Source organism: Eurosta solidaginis, chromosome 4, assembly GCF_040869045.1.
Source record: "Eurosta solidaginis isolate ZX-2024a chromosome 4, ASM4086904v1, whole genome shotgun sequence".
NCBI lineage: Eukaryota > Metazoa > Arthropoda > Insecta > Diptera > Tephritidae > Eurosta > Eurosta solidaginis.
In genome coordinates, this window is record NC_090322.1 from 94,796,965 (window position 1) to 94,809,068 (window position 12,104).

The window sequence follows — 12,104 nt, forward strand, 5'->3', positions numbered from 1 at the left end:
ACAATTATTAGTCTTTATCATGTGCTCTACTCGCTATTAAACACAATGAAACAGATAGATTAAAACAAGCAATGTATTTATATTTATTGTTAAATTATAATACAAATAATTCAAGATATGTAAATACATTGTAAAGCATTATTACTACTATTATTATTGTTATAGATAAAGAATTTAAATCTAAATTACTATTTATAAATGTGTTGATAATAACCGATATCGCATCTCCGTTGAGTATAAAAATTTTTATAAATATTAACTTGAAACCAGTATATGGTACTATATTACAATCGGTAAAAATGAATGTATTTATACAACACTTGCATAGACAAAGTACTTTTTTCATGAGATTATCCAAAATAAGACTATAATTGTTTAAATTCAATATAGTTTCAAATACTTTGTTATGGATAAAAAAGATATAAATATAATTGATAAATATTGTTATTATAATTATAATAATTTTGATTTACAACTAAATAAAACGCGCCAAGTATTACTTTTTAAGTCCTTAGTAGATGCCTACATTCCTTTTAGCACTCCTCGCGTTCTCCGAATTTCGTGAGCTTCAAACTATTCTTTACCCACTTCCGAAATATAGCTCTTCGCGCTACCATGGAAGATTTCCTTCGCCCGTGGACTTTTATAATGGATAGGGTTTGTTGCACGCACTTATCAATGTTTTTCGTCATGATGTTGTTCAATTCCCCCAACTTTTCTGCTGTGATTGGTTTTGAATCTATTATATCCATAATTTCTGAAATTTTGTCCACTCCGTTGTTATATGGGTTCTAAAGGCGTTGCTGTTCTCCACCTTCCTTAAGGTGAGACCGAAGGTGATATATGAATGGCCTGAAAAGGATGACCTAACGGACACACGGACGGAAATATCTCAACAGATTTTTTAGATAATGCTGATAAACTTGATATCCAGTAGTCCGTTGCTATCTAAATCTATTGCAACTACAAATTTGATATTGCACATCCTGCGGCTTCCTTTTCTGAATGATGCGCCCACATGGCCATGGTGAAATAACTACCATGCACATGGCAACCAATGTTTTTTTGTTGACGTAGGCATTCACTAAAGTGTCATTGAAACAATAATTCAAATTGTTTGATTAAATAAATAAATAATTCAGATTGGCAAAGAAATATTTCAAAGATTTAAAAATTAGTTAATTTTACTGGGGACACAACTTTATTTGGTAATTGTTTTATTTTTAATACATTAACCACTTTCACTAGCTCTTAACAACAAACATGGAAGCTGCCGCATTGAGCATGAACGCGAATGCGGACATTTATACCAGAAAGATTTAGAAAAGGAATCCATAGAGTCAATTGCACGATCATTTGGATATATTGGAGAATACCATTAACGAAGAACGTCGGACAATTGCGCTCACAGAGCTTATAAATGGAAAAATTTGATATGGTCAAACAAAAGGAAGAATTTTATGCTGCAGAGATCGCACGTATAACGGCTGTGCAGCAAGAGCTCACTTGCAGCACGCGTATACGTCTTGAGAACGAAGCAGAAATGCTCGAATTGGAGGTACGTAAGGTACATAATACGGTGTTAATGAACTCGGAAAAGTTGCACTACAAAAGCGTAACGAAGAGAATATTGTGATAAGTAATCAACAAAAACGTCGTATAGCCAGGCTTAATGAGAGCATTACAGCGTTAAAACTAAACATTTCTACCGTCAATAAACAACATCAAACCAAGTTGCAACGCTCTGTGGCCGATTTACAAAAGTTGCACGAGAGCAAAAGTGAGCTAGAAATGAAGGCGCACCAATTTCGTGCAAATAATAAACGCAAATTCGATCTCGTGTGGGAAATCAATTTTAATGCATTGTGAATGATAACTAAGTGTGATATCTTCTGCATAGACGTCAAAATTCCAAAGTGATTGGATCACCTGATTTGTATTTGACTATCGCTGTCTCATTCTGTATCTCTTTCTATCACCCGCTGAAGATGGGCGCCGCCATATTGAACACCCTGTCAAAACGTTAAAAAGTAGCCATATTGAACACCCTGTCTGGCATTTGACAGATAAGATATCACACTTAGTTATCATTCACAATGTTTTAATGAGTTGAAAGATGTAATCACAAAAATCTACGAAATCGATCGTATTTTACGCGAACAACAGTTGGCTGTTCCAGCGTGCCTAAAGCGTACTGATGATGACGGCTTAGCACCCTTCGAAATGGATCTATCTGCGCAGCTATGGCAGGTTGTCTGAAAAATTTTCTACTTACTATTCAAAAAACAAAATACAATTTTTCAAATTAAAAAAAAATTAAAAATAACAATAATTATCTTTAGAAAAAAATTATTGTTCTGGCCTTGAGCTCGAATCGAAACTTGTGATATTTTTGTGCAAAAAATAATAGAAAATATCAGTGTATTAGAGCCGACTGAGAATTGTCTACATTTAATTAAAGTAAAGAAAGAAGAAGGAATTCGCAATTGGCATTGGCAGCGACGTCGACTTCGAATTTGGAAGTATACCATCGTTGACTAATTTAAATACAAGTGAGTGCAATAGTATGAAATATACATAATATATGAAGGGATTATTGTTATTAGTACGTACGCACGCATGTTTGTACATATGTATATATGGTAATTGTTTACTTTAGCTCACAACTGCTAAAACTCGTTCAAAAATATCAGGAGGGGTGTCAAAAGACGAGCTTTGCACCCAGGATCACGAATCCCAAGGCGAAAATTCAAAATTTTATTTCGTTTCGGAGATATTTGCAAACAAAATCGAAAATTTTCATGTGGTTGTTGTTGTTTTGATGAGTTTGTAGTACCCACAAGAAAAACTGTGGGTAAAAGTATTTTTCGCGGATATAGTTTTGGTCTCCAAACCGATGTTGGACCCATCCAGGGTAATTCTTTATAAGCGCGGTCGAAGGCCGCCAATGCAGAAAGGTGTTCTGCGCAAATATACTATGGATACCACCCCGGTTTCGGAGCGCTCCGGGCCATTTTTCGGTTTTTTGGAAATAACTTTTGACAGAAAAAAAATTTTGAATTTCCGCTCTCGGATTCGTGGTCCTGGGATCAAAACGCGTCTTTTGACACTTCTCCCGATATTTTTGGTCGGGTTTTAGCAGTTGTGAGCTAAAGTAAACAATTACCCAGATATTGACTTTAAGTCGAGAAAAGTCTAAGATTTCTACCGCTCGCGTAATCGCTGAAGTACTACATTTGCTATTATCACCAACAGCTAACTGCGAATCTAGAACAAAGTTCATTAATTTTATTGTGAACTTTCCATTGAATATACTTGAAGCGCCATCTTTGCGTGTAAAATTAATAAAAGAGCTAACGACGGATATAATGCAATCGGATGATACATGTTTAGCTTTACTAGCACGCAATGAATCCAATTTGTTACTAGAAGTGCTGGAACAGGCACAGGGACAATGGCAGATGTGTACAAATGGAGTGCCCAGTAAAGAATTTATTGTACATCAAGCTCTACGAAATAGACAGCATTTTACATCCTTAGTTGTTACGAGCTTGAAAAGCGCGCATAATATTGTAGACAAATGATTGCGTAAAAATTTGTTAATTTTAAAATTTGCTAATGAATTTTCTAATACCATACAAACATTAGCTGAAGTGGGCAATATACATAAATGGTTAACGGAATATATTGTTACGAATATTAGCAAAACTAAGGGGTGATGCCATCTCTAAGCCTTGCATGCACATCCATAGATCAATCATTATGTATCTACATAAACGAATCAATCATTATGTCTACACATATGTAGTAGGTACACGCAGCTGAGAGCAACGCACAAGCACATGCAGATATCTTATCTGAAACGCTCCTAAAGGTATGCAATTGTGATTGTGGAAGTGTCGCTCACACATACAAGCGCATGGGGTATGGGAGAAGCTATAAAAATTATACATCTGTAGTTGCAGCTGAAAAATTTATAACTAACTAAGTAAAATTCTGGAAGGGCCTAGAAGATGCCACGAGGAAATCACAGAGTATAAAAGCATCAGCGGTAGAGGCGCTATGGGCAGTTTCAGTTAAGCACGCTATCTGTCGGGCAATAGATCAATTTCATTTAAGCTATCAGTCAGTTTGGTTATTAAGCAAGCTAGTTGCAAGGTATAAGTGTTATTGTGAAGTACTTTAATAAAGGCCATTTTTCCATTATTCAATATTGGAGTTATTTATTCAACAGTTTAGTGATTCGAACTTAGCAGAAGGGCAAATAAGAGGATTTGCAAGTAAATTCGTTACAATTGGTGTCAGAAGAGGAATTGTTGAATAAATTCCAGAGGACAACAAGGACATGGCAAAGTTCAGTGAATTGAAGATCCAGCAACTGAAGAAGGAGTTGGAGAGCCGTGGATTGAATACAACCGGCGTTAAACTCGAACTTCAGGCACGGCTACGAGAGGCAATGGAAGCAGAAGGAATTGATGTGGAAGAGTATGTCTTTCATCTTGATGGCGAGGAGACAACAAAAATTGAAGAGAAAAACGAAATATCGCAGACGGTTACCAGCACAGACTTGAAAATGATATTGGCTGCAATATCTGCACAAACATCGAGAGTAGCATCAATGTCGTTGCAATTAACATCCAAGATGGAAGCACAGGAGGCACGTATTTCAGAAATGTCAACTCAACTGAAAGAGCAGAAGACATATATGGCATCCCAGCTGGAATCAAATGAGACACGTATTTCAGAAATGTCGACACAGATTACACCAAAGATGGAAACACAACTGAAAGAGCAAGTTTGAAGAAAAATTCGAGGCAGAGGTGGGTGCTTTGAGAGGTCGTATACAGGAATTGCAACTAATTCGCCCAGTTGTTTCAGCAAGCAATACGAAGGTAAAAACTCCATCTTTTGACGGCTCTGTTCCTTTCCAGGTGTTTAAGATTCAGTTTGATAAGACCGCATCAGTGAACAACTGGAGTGCTGAAGATAAAGTTGCTGCACTGTTCATGGCGTTGAAAGGGCCTGCAGCTGAGATTTTACAAACCATTCCAGAGGGCGAACGGAACTGTTATGAAGCATTGATGGGCGCTCTAGAGAGACGATACGGAGCTGAGCATAGGAGACATATATACCAAATGGAGTTGCTGAACCGCTTCCAGAGGCCTGGTGAAACATTGCAAGAGTTTGCGTCGGATATTGAAAGGCTAGCACATGCAGCGAATGCGGACGCACCCGTGGAATACACTGAAAGGGTAAAGATTAAGAGCTTTGTAAATGGCATACGAGACGTGGAACCAAAGTGAGCTACATACGCAAACCCAAAGCCAACATTCGCAGAAACGGTATCACAGGCTCTGATTCAGGAAACAGCGTCGCTTCTGTGTAAGCCAGTTTTCAAAGCACGCCGTGTGGAAATAGAAAGGCCAGAGTGGGTAGACGCAATATTGGAGGCGCTGAAAGGATCGCAAAAGCGGAGTGAAAAAGTTATCAAATTCTTCAAATGCAGGAAGCCCACATTGCACGTCATTGCGATCTTGGTCCTAATAATTCCAACAATGTGGATGGCCGTAAACGCAAAGCTGGAGGAGATAAGCAAGAGCGAGTAAGAGTTAGAGATCGAGAGCTAGATCCAGCTATTGAATGTCCTGTGATATCTGTGTTGCAAATTGGTAGAAAATCGAGCAGCCTTACCGTCAGAGGGAATGTGGATGGTAAAGAACATGTACTGACTGTAGATACGGGCGCATATCATTCCTTGATTCGATCTGATTTGGTCTACAGGAGAGTAAAGTCATTACCTGGAGCGAGGTTGCGTACGGTCACTGGCGAGTATAACCAAGTCCGGGGAGAAGTGATCTGTGAAGTCTTAATTGGGAAGGTCATGGTTTTACACAAATTCGTTGTGGCGGAGATTGTTGATGAAGTTATATTGGGAGTGGATTTCTTGGTTGACCATGACATCAAGATCGATATGCAGGGAAGGGTGATGCGTTATGAGAACCAAGATGTGCCACTTTGTGACGGACTTTTCCTTACGCCGGGGTATGCTCAGTCCGTCCAGGATCCCTGTGGAATTAGAGAAGAATCCCTATCGTCTCCTTTTAAAGAGAAAAATCCTGTTTGTTGTTAAAAAACGTTATAAACTCTTTATTCAAATTATCAAAACTACCCTTAAAACTACGGCGACGGAGGTGGGAAACCACCGTCGGTTCTACGCCGATGGGGTTGGGAAAACCCCCACCGCGACTACGCTTAAGCTAACACGTCAGACTACTCGTAAAGAAAGCGGAGGTGGAGAACCACCACTTCCTCCCAGTCGGTGGAGTTGGTAAAACCCCCACCGAGTATATAACTTAAAGATACCCTGCTCTTCCTGAAGGTTGCGGAGGTGGAAAAACCACCACAATCCCTCTAACGATGGGGTTGGAAAACCTCCAAAGTTACTAAAATAAAGAACTCGTGAGATGGAAAAATCCCAGGAATCCCATTCACCGCTAAACAAGGCGTTAGCAGGCTACTATACCTAGCTGGCTACTGCTCAAATTCGCAAAATTTGTCGCCCTTTTATACTTGTCCACGCGCAGGTGGACAGTTATCCTGCAACAATAAATCTTGCATATTATATGTATTTACATAAGGTATCCTACGTTTAACGGTATTATTCTACCCATATATTCATTTAATTACTTGCATATAAGTATTTATTTCTAAATAACATATGTAGTAATTCAATTTCACCTGGATTGCTCCCTAGCATGCGAGTTCATTGGTACGCATCTCCAGTTAGTTAGCATAGTTACTTTCAATTTCCCTCTGCTGCGTGCTTATTGTGCCTTGTTGTTGTCAACGAGTTGGTTGCCCTTCGTTAGTAACTTGCAAGTGCCTAGTACCCACGCTGTGTTATTGGTATGCTGAGGTGAGTACATTGCATTTTTTTCTTTCCTCTTTGTGCGATGTCCGCCTTGACGGTTTGTTTCAATGCCTGCTGTGCTTGGTCGCAATTTCTTTGTATACGTATGTTTGTACATTTTTGGTGTTCCTGCAATGGGAGCTTATGTGTGTTGCTTGTTGCGTTGCTGTATTCCCGTCGTTGTTTAGAATTCCAGCAGGTCCGTTGAGCTCAATGCAAAGCCAAAGTTTTTTTTCCGTTTGATCTCTATGCAAAATTTAATAAAAAAAAACAAAAAAAAAATTTAAGGCGCGATAACTTCCGAAGAGATCTAAGGCCGAGCTTCTCTTCCAATTTGCGTCGTGCTCCTCTTGATTTTCCCTACAAATTGGCCGGACGGGACCTACATGTTTTATGCCGACTTCGAACGGCATCTGCAAGGCAGATGAGTTTTCACTGAGATCTTTTCATGGCAGAAATACACCCGGAGCGCTTGCCAAACACTGCCGAGGGGCGACCCCGCTTAGAAAAATTTTCTTCTAATTTAAAAACCTTATTTCTAAAATTTTGATGCTGCTTTGCCCGGGGTGCGTACTCAGGGCATACAGTGTGGTAGGCGGAGCACGCTACCATCACACCACGGTGGCCGCCTAGGTTCGAATGTGTGGGCCCCAAAGCCGGTGGATTTGGGTCCTCACACTCTCCCCTCACCTGCCGTAATCAGAGTTACTGTGACTAGGCTTGTCGTCGTGATTCTCACCCGATAAATGCGACCATTGTAAAATTCAATTTCTCGTAGCGGTCAATGCTTGTGTTCTTTATGGGGTAACTATCGCGATCTGGGCCTTGTTCTAAAATGAAATGTTATACAGAATTCGGTCATCAGGTTGCAGCATTGGCTGGCTATGTGGTTGGCGTAGTTCAACGCCGTCTGGATCCCGTTATCCAGGTTTGGGGCTTGCGCTTGTGCTGTGTGCCACCCACTCCTGTCTCGATCTACCACCTGTTGGTTGTTGATTATGTCTGCGCGTTCGATTCCGGAACCATTTGCACTTAAATTGGCGAGTACTAGTGAACCACATATCGCTACCGTGCTAACATCCGTCTGATCTTCTTCCGTGACCTGGACTGCTTGCGATGTTGACGCGCGTGGCGTTGCTCTTACTACGGCCAATTGCTTTATGTGTTCCTCGGTGGATATTTCAGTGAAATGTTGGTTCGGGATTCTACTACACGATGCCGATGATGGTGCGGGTTGTGTTGTTGCTATCGTCGTCTCGTTTGTTCCCCGATGGGAACTTCGATGAAGCCCCCATTCGGAGCTTGGCGAGACGCCTTCGACTTACCACGCTCACGGGGTGAACGTATGCTTCTTTCTGCTGCCGGGCTTGCTGCTTCTTCGACTGTCACCTGATGATACGCTTTTAGCTCGCTTATGTGTGCCGTTCTCCTTTTGCCGTTATGCACCTTATCTAGCTCGACGATTACGGGCGATACGCAGTTCGTTACACGATGAGGCCCACTGTATCTTGGTGCTAACTTTGCTGCGAAATTGTCCACTGCCTTGGACAGATGATGCTTTTTACTAGTACCAAGTCGCCCACCGCCGGTTGCCACTGTCTCCTACGTAAATTATAATGCTTTGCCTGCTCCGCTGATGCTCGCTGTTATCTACGACGTGCCATCTGATATACCTCTTTCATTTTCGCCATCTTTTCACTGAGAGCCACCTTCTCCTCGCCTGTGCCAAATGTTTGCTCATCGTAGAGGGCGTTTGGAATCCTCGGTTCCCTGCCCTATACCACGAATGCTGGACTGTAGCCTGTTGACTCGCATACGCTCGTATTCAGTGCTAGTGTCATCTCTGGCAACAACTCATCCCATGTCTTATGCTCCTTTCCAGTGAATTGCGCTATCATCCTCTTGATGTTACGATTCGTTCTCTCCGTCGGGTTCTCTTGCGGTGTATACGGTGCCGCTAGCTGGTGCTTTATGCCAGCCTCTTGTAAAAATTTCTTAAAATGCCTGCTCGTTAACTGTGCTCCATTGTCTGTGATTAGGGTTTTTGGCGCGCCAAATCGGGCCAAAATCCTCTCCCTCATACCTCTGATCACATTCTCCGTCGTCGCCTTCCGTAATGCTATGATCTCTACCCATTTCGAGAATTTATCCACGAAAACTAATGCCATCGTATTACCATGCTTCGAACGAGGGAGTGGTCCAACGAAATCTGCACAAACGGTAGCAAAAGGTTTATATGAAATCTGCGTGAGCATCTTACCTGCATCTTGTTGCTGGCTGGGTTTGTAGACTTGGCATGCGTGGCACTGTTGCACGTACTTCCGTACGTCCCTGAACATCCCAGGCCAGTAATACCGCATCATTGCACGCGCGATGGATTTCCGTATCCCCATGTGCCCTGCGCTTGTGTGTCGTGAATCTCCTTAAGCACCACCCCTCGGTACCAATGGGGTCTCTGCCCGTTTCCCTGCTGCCCACGACAGCAACCACGCGTTAGTATACCTACTCGGCCACACTGCTAGCAGAAATCTCTTCGTTCGTTGCAACACCCATGTGCGTAGTGTCCGCTTTCTCTGCATCGCCTGCATGCGTTCCGTGGATCGATGGGCATTTGGTGCGGTATAGTCGCATGCTCTGGCGTGCTCGCTTGTCGTTGTGCCTCCGGTCTCCGATCTCCTTGTCTCTAATCTTCGTGCATACAGTGATAATGCTCGGCTGGCCGTCGCGGCACAAAAGGTTTCGCCGCTTTCCTCAGAGGTTCTTTCTCCGGTATGATGTTCTCGTAGTCCTCGGCCATGCTTACCAGTTCCTCTAGGCTGGTGAACTCGCTCAGTTTGATGTAAAGCTGGTACTCTCGTCGACAATTTCTGTAAATCCGGTACAGCTTCTGCTCGCCTTGTAGTCAGCGTGACGCATGAGTGCCTGTAACGATAAAACGTAATCTTTAAACTGCTCACCTGCTCGTTGCGTACGCTGCCGGATCTCATCATCTAGCTGCTCGAAATACCTCGAGCTCAGGAAAAATTTTAGAAAATCCTTCTTGAATGCTTCCCACTCTTGCCACTGCCAGTTGTTGTTCCGGTACCACACCAAGGCCTTGTCCTTCAGCAACTCAGGCAACGCTCGTGGGATGTAATCGCGACCAACTTCGTAACTGTCGGCCAGCTCCTCCACCCGCTCAATGAAACTAAGTGGCTCCTTACCGCCGTCGTACTTCAAACCCCACTTAAGTAATCGGTCCATTACGTTGGCATGCGACATCGTGCGCGTCTACTCTGAATTCCCTTGTGTGATCTTCCTGAGATTTAACCACCTGTTATCCTCTTGTTGATTGTACTCCTCTCGTGATTGTCCTCGTATTGTTACTTGTTTACCATGTGACTCTATATTCAGTGTCCCTGCTCGGGCGCCATTTGTGACGGACTTTTCCTTACACCGGGGTATGCTCAGTCCGTCCAAGATCCCTGTGGGAATAGAGAAGAATCCCTATCGTCTCCTTTTAAAGAGAAAGCCCCTGTTTGTTGCTAAAACGTTATAAATTCTTTATTCAAAATACCAAAACTACCCTTAAAGCTACGGCGACGGAGGTGGGAACCCAATGTCGGTTCTACGCCGATGGGGTTGGGAAAACCCCCACCGCGACTTCGCTTAAGCTAACATCTCAGACTACTCGTAAAGAAAGCGGAGGTGGAGAACCACCACTTCCTCCCAGTCGGTGGAGTTGGTAAAACCCCCACCGAGTATATAACTTAAAGATACCCTGCTCTTCCTGAAGGTTGCGCAGGTGGAAAAACCACCACAATCCCTCTAACGTTGGGGTTGGAAAAACCCCCAAAGTTACTAAAATAAAGAATTCGAGAGATGGAAAAATCCCAGGAGTTCCATTCACAAGGCGTTAGCAGGCTACTATACCTAGCTGGCTACTACTCAAATTCGCAAAATTTTTCGCCCTTTTATACTTGTCCACGCGTAGGTGGACAGTTATCCTGCAACAATAAATTTTACTTATTATATGTATTTACATAAGGTATCCTACGTTTAACGGTATTATTCTACCCATATATCCAATTATCTACTTGCATATAGGTATTTATTTCTAAATTACTTATGGGGAATGGACTGCCCCCCTAGCATGCGAGTTCATTGGTACGCATCTCCAGTTAGTTGGCATAGTTATTTTCAATTTCCCTCTGTTGCCTGCTAATTGTGTCTTGTTGTTGTCAACGAGTTGGTTGCCCTTCGTAAGTAACTTGCAAGTGTAATGTTTATGGCTGCCTAGTACCCACGCTGTGTTGTTGGTATGCTGAGGTGACGTCTTTCTAGTACATTGCATTTTTTGTTTCCTCTTTGTGCGATGTCCGCCTTGGCGGTTCGCTTCAATGCTTGCTGTGCTTGGTCGTAATTTCTTGGTATACGTATGTTTGTACGTTTTTGGTGCTCTTGCAATGGGAGCTTATGTGTGTTGCTTATTGCATTGCTGTATTCCCATCGTTATTTAGAATTCCAGCCGGTTCGTTGATCTCAATGAAAAGCCAAAGTTTTTCCCGTTTGATCTCTATGCAAAATATAATATCTAACCAAAATATTTGCCATATGCGGGAAAATTTTATTTTTGCGAAATAATAAATATATAAGTGTATATTAGGGTGTTTCAGAAAAAAGATTATTTTATGTGTGTAAATTGAATTTATATAAATCAGGTTTATATGTTTTACATGCTATATGCACTGATAAAAACTTATTGTCATATACATTAGGGTGTTTCGAAAAATGATATATAATTTGTAATTTTAGATTATCTAGGTTCGAATATGTGGGCCCCAAAGCCGGTGGATTTGGGTCCTCACAACCTAACTTCAGTTTGGAAAAAGAGTTCAGCAGTAAGCGAGTGCTGGTGGAGGAGATTCGACAGAGACCACCAAAGTCAAGGAAAGTAGATCGAGCAAAGGTTGATGGATCGAATGGGCCAAATAAAGCGAAATCAAAGGTACCTGCGAGAAAAACACTGGCATTGACAAACAGACTGAACGAATTTTCCAGAAAGAATGCAAGGGTGGTTTCAAGCCAGCGCGCACTACTGTTGTGAAACGTCAAGACGATAGTGATGTTGCAAAGTCAATCCGTCAAGATCAAGCTCTGCGAAGTAGTCCTTCATTGGCCAAGCAACAGAGTGCGAGGGAACGATCCAGGATAA